We start from the raw sequence: 5,023 nt of genomic DNA on the forward strand, positions 1-5,023 counted from the left end.
TTTCTCAACATCCTTTTTGAATTGTGGTGCCCAGAACTGGACACAATATTCCAGGTGGGGCCTGACCAGAGCAGAATAGAGGGGCATTATTACTTCCCTTGATCTAGACACTATACTACTATTGATGCAGCTCAGAATCATATTGGCTTTCTCAGCTGCTGTATGCACTACTGAGTCATGTTCAGCTTGTGGTCTACTAAGACTCTCAGATACCATTTGTATGCACTACTGTCAAGCCAGGTGTTACCCATCCTATATATGAGCTTTTCAGTTTTTCTGCCTAAGTGCATTTGATACTTTACATTTCTCCCTGTTAGTCTTTATTGCAGTCCTAGATTTAAAAAATGGTGAACCATTAGAAAAAGCACCACCATTGTTACATCAGTGGCTAAGATCCCACATCGTAGTTGTGTAGTGCCAATCTCTGTGTGCGGAGTTACATACTGATTCTGCTACACGGCCATTGTGTTGAATGGCATCGTTGCATAACTGAATGCACAATGCAATGTACAACTGAGTGCATTTATGTACAAGGGAATCATGGGCACTCCTTTGGCTCCACAACTTAGAACTGAATGCAGACATTCTGCACTGGAGATAAATGTCCAGCAGCTTCTGTAAGTGCTTGCATAAGACACCAACAGCATTCCAGCCATTGTATGTGTGTGAGTTTGGTATTACCTCTCAACCCAAATGTACACACATCTACAACAGCAGCACTGGTCATACATTTGTGGGTTAATTTCCATTTTTTCGGTTTATAGAATCACATAACCTTCAATTGTTTGCAGATGAAAACTGGGACATGTATGGCCAAGCAAAATCAAAGCATTATCAAGATGACAAAAATTACTGACTAGGAAGAGGATATGAGCTAGGAGAGGCTGCAGCAGCTTGCATTTGCAGAGCCTACTGGAAGGGGAAGACTCTGCCCTCTCCTCCTTGCTGAGTTAACAGAGTGCAAACTGTTTCTGCACTTTGGATTCAGCGTGCAGCAATTGAATTAAGCTGAGGACAAAGGGGGATAGTGGGAGGAGGAGAGGGAAACCAGGACATTTTAAAACAGCCAAAATAGTGGGATGACAGAGGATTAATCAAAACTATTTCTGACAAATCAGGAAAGTTGGAAGGTATGGCATCACATATCTATGGAACTTTAGAGCAGACTTCCCTAACCAGTTGCCCTCCGGATGTGTTGGGATGCTGGGAGTTGTAGTCCAGAGCCTGATTCCCACTACCTTTTAAACCAGATCGCAAATCGGTTTGAACAGTTTCAAACGACTCTGGTTCCCACTTAAACTGAATCACTAGCAATTCCAAGAGGGGGACCATGCGCTAGATTCATTTAACTTGAGGCTTTTTGACTGATGTTTTCTGCATCTTTTTTGATAAATTGATTCCGTGTGATTGTAAACCAGATGTGGATCTGAACTGATTTAAATTTGCTCTTCGGCCGGCTGGAGCGGGTCCATTTTGAATCGATTTGTGCATGGATGTGAACCACAAGTGGATTATTTTAGAAGGGAAAAATGCGATTGGGGCAAATGTAGTGGGAACCATGCTCCGCTGTCGAATCGATCCATCGATTCGGATCACACACCAATTTATCTGTAAGTGGGAATGAGGCCCCAGGTGACAAACACCAGGTTGGGGAAGCCTGTTCTACATCGTTCATCACTTTTTCTCACACAGCTCCTTGCAAGAGCTCTGCAAGCATTACCCCCCAAATGCACAATTGGGGGGGGGGGTATGTAATTTAAAAGCAACCAAAAGTCTTGCCCTTAGAACAGGGTGGAGTAAGTTCTGTATACAGCCTTGCAGGCTTTTTTTGTTGTTGAAGTTTTTGAATTCCCAAAATCCCTGGACTTCCCCCAAATCAGCTGAAAACGACCCGGAAGATGAAGCCGGAAGCAGACCTCTGCTGACATCTGGGTGTTTTGCGGGGAAGTGATGCTGTTGTGTAGGCTGGGGCTGCGAGGTTTGGGTGCTTGCCAAATTTGCCACTGTGCAGCTTGTATATTTCTACATACCGTATGTAAATGTTATACAGGCCTGTTACAGACTGCCAAAATAAAGCTGGTTCGGGTCTCTTTGGAGGTATTCTATTTAAATGATTTATGGGTCCTAAGAGTCCGGAGGTCACGCCAAAGCCACACTCCATTCCTAAGCACTGGAGTGCAGCTTTGGTGCAGCTTCCGGATTCTTAGGATGCATGCATCATTTAAACAGCATACCTCCAAAGAGACCCGAAGCAGCCTTATTTTGGCAGTCTGTAACAGGCCACAGTCAGCCTTCCTTATCCACAGGTTTGTTATCCATGGATTCAACCATCCACAGCTTGAAAATATTTTTTAAAAATTATATAAATTCCAAAAAGCAACCCTCATTTTTGCCATTTTATATAAGGGACACAATTTCACTGTGCCATTGTATATAATGGGGCTTGAGCATCTATGGATTTTGGTATCCATAGGGGGTCCTGGAACCAAACCTCAGTGGATACCAACGGCCCACTGTAATAATAATATTCATCATCATCATCATCATCATCATCATCATCATCACAACAACAACAAAAACAATAATAACACCCCATTGTATATAATGGGACTTGAGCATCTATGGATTTTGGTGTCCACAGGGGGTCCTGAAACCAAAACCCAGAGGATATCAAGGACCCACTGTATGAAGTTCCCTAAGGGGCACTTTAGCTGTGGATTCTTGCCCTGGAGGAGGTTGGTCTGGATGACGTTTGGGGTAACTCTTCCAATCCTGTGACACTAGGACTCTTGGGCTTGGAAGCACAGCGCTTAGATGAGATGAGCCACTAGAGGAAGGGAGACTCTGCACATGCTCAAGTGGACTCTCATCAGACCTACAGCTGCACAGTCCAGGGCTAAAACTAGTCCTCAGTCTAGATCCTGCACTTCTATTGATGCAGCCCAGGATCATATTAGAGAGCCATATTAGAGAGCCAGCATGGTTTGAGCGTTGGTTCAATTGCCAGCTCGGCCATGAAACCCACTGGGTGACCTTGAGCTAGTCACACTCTCTCAGCCTCAGAGGCAATGAATCTTGCCAAGAAAAATCCATGACAGGTTCACCTTAGTGTCATCATAAATCAGAAACAACTTGAAGACGGGGGTCCAAACACTGCAGAATTAATCCAGTTTGAGACCGCTTTAACTGCCCTGGCTCAATGCTAGGGACTTCTGGGAACTCTAGTTTTGTGAGATATTTAGCCTTAAAATTGTATTCTATATTTAAATGAATGATTGTTTTAATATTGTAATATTTTAATACCATTTTAATTGTCAATTTTGTAGATTTTTAATTTTATTCCTTTTTTAGACTGTAAGCCGCTTTGGGACCCAATCTTAAAGAGGAAAGCAGGCTATAAATAACAATAATAGTAATAATAATAATAATAATAATAATAATCTTTCAGAGATCTCTGGTGCCACTACAAACTACAATTCCCAGGATTCCCTATCTCTGAGCCAGGGGCAATTAAAGCCATCGCAAACTGGATTTTTTCTGTAGTGACTGGGGTGCATCTGCACTGCAGAAATAATCCAGTTTGACACCACTTTAACTGCCATGGCTCAGTGCTGTGGAATTCTGGGATTTGTAGTTTTGTGAATCATTTGCCCTTCTGTGTCAAAGAGCTCTGGTGCCACAACAAACTACAATTCCCAATTGCCCATTGAGCCAGGGCAGTTAACGCAGTCTTAAACTGGATTATTTCTGCAGTGTGTTTTGGACCCCTATGGTTTGCTGTGGCGCTAGCGCCCTGAGCCCTGGCTATCAAACCGGGTTGCTTCTGCAGTGTGGATGCAGATGCACACAATAACAAACAAAGGATCATATTGGCTTTTTTAGCTGCAGCATCACACTCTGGGCTCACAATCAACAAAACAGAAAGGTTATTATTTTTCTTTTCTTCCTCGGAGCAGTTTTTCTCTGTTTTGAAATCCCTCCTGGGCAGAAGTAGGGCATGTCCTGAAAAAGGAGGACAGGGAGAGGGGCCAGGGAGAGAAGGAGGGAAACGAGACTTTGTGGGTTCTCCCCACCACCAGACCTACAGCTTTGCACAGCCCAAGGCAGAAACCTGGTCTCAGTCGAGAAAGAGAGAGAGAGAGAGAGAGAGAGAGGCTAAACTAGGATCATATTGGCTTTGTTAGCTGCAGCATCGCACTCTGGGCTCACCTCTAGCGAAACAAAAAAGGTTCCATATATTTTCCGGTCTTTTCCTTCCCCCAGCAGCCCCTCTCAGCCCTCCGGAGAGCTGGAGACTGCTTGCCTGCCTCCCTTCGGGGCTGGAGTGGCGATCCTTTCCAGACCCTGCCTGGTGTGCCTCCTCTGCCAGGGTCAGTGCCACCAGCCCGACTTCTTCCTGCGCTGCTGCCTTGGCATCCCACCAGAGAGAAAGCCTTGCTTAGCCCTGGAGGAGGGTTCCTGCGCAGGATCCAAGCGCAGCCCTTGCGAAAGAGGGCAGCTCTCTTGCGAACCCAGCGCTCTTCCTCCCAGCTGAGCTTCGCAGCTGGACTGGCTTTCTGGCTGGGGATGGATGGAGGAGGAGGAGCCCTAGTGCGGAGAGAAGCGGACCTGGAGCGGTCCAGCCACACCTGCTGGGGCTGCCCCTTGGAGGCAGCAGGCAGGAGGGCACCTCCCTCCCTCCCTCCTGGCCTCCGGCTTTTCTTGGGGGATTTTAGAGTGAGGTGCTGTTGGAGCCCCACTCTGGAGACTCCAGCTTGAGAGACAGGGACGTAGCCAAGGGGGGGCTCCCGCTTGGGAGGACAGGGACGAGCCAAGGGGGGGGGTGTTCTTGGGGTCCGGACCCCCCCTTCCATTAGAAAATGAATGGTGTGTGCTGATGCGCCGCCGCACCCAAGCCCCATTATAATGGGTGGCACTTCGGTCCCCCCCTTCCAAAAAATCCTGGCCACGTCGCTGTGGGAGATCGGGAATGTTGTAGCTATAGCATATCTTTATGCCAGAGGCCTTTGACAAAGTCCCCGAA

At 46.5% G+C, this 5,023-nt stretch overlaps 1 protein-coding gene across 2 annotated transcripts in view; it reads right to left on the minus strand.

Moving 5' to 3' along the window:
* HCK (HCK proto-oncogene, Src family tyrosine kinase) overlaps positions 1-4,529 on the minus strand; it is a 100,818-nt gene extending 96,289 nt beyond the window's left edge. For both annotated transcript variants that reach the window (XM_042463127.1, XM_042463124.1), the window contains exon 1: positions 4,210-4,529. The gene's annotated coding sequence lies outside the window, so the exon portion shown is untranslated. The remainder of the gene's footprint in view (positions 1-4,209) is intronic.
* Positions 4,530-5,023: the final 494 nt, after the last annotated feature.

The sequence above is a fragment of the Sceloporus undulatus genome, chromosome 4 (assembly GCF_019175285.1).
Source record: "Sceloporus undulatus isolate JIND9_A2432 ecotype Alabama chromosome 4, SceUnd_v1.1, whole genome shotgun sequence".
Taxonomy (NCBI): Eukaryota; Metazoa; Chordata; class Lepidosauria; order Squamata; family Phrynosomatidae; genus Sceloporus; species Sceloporus undulatus.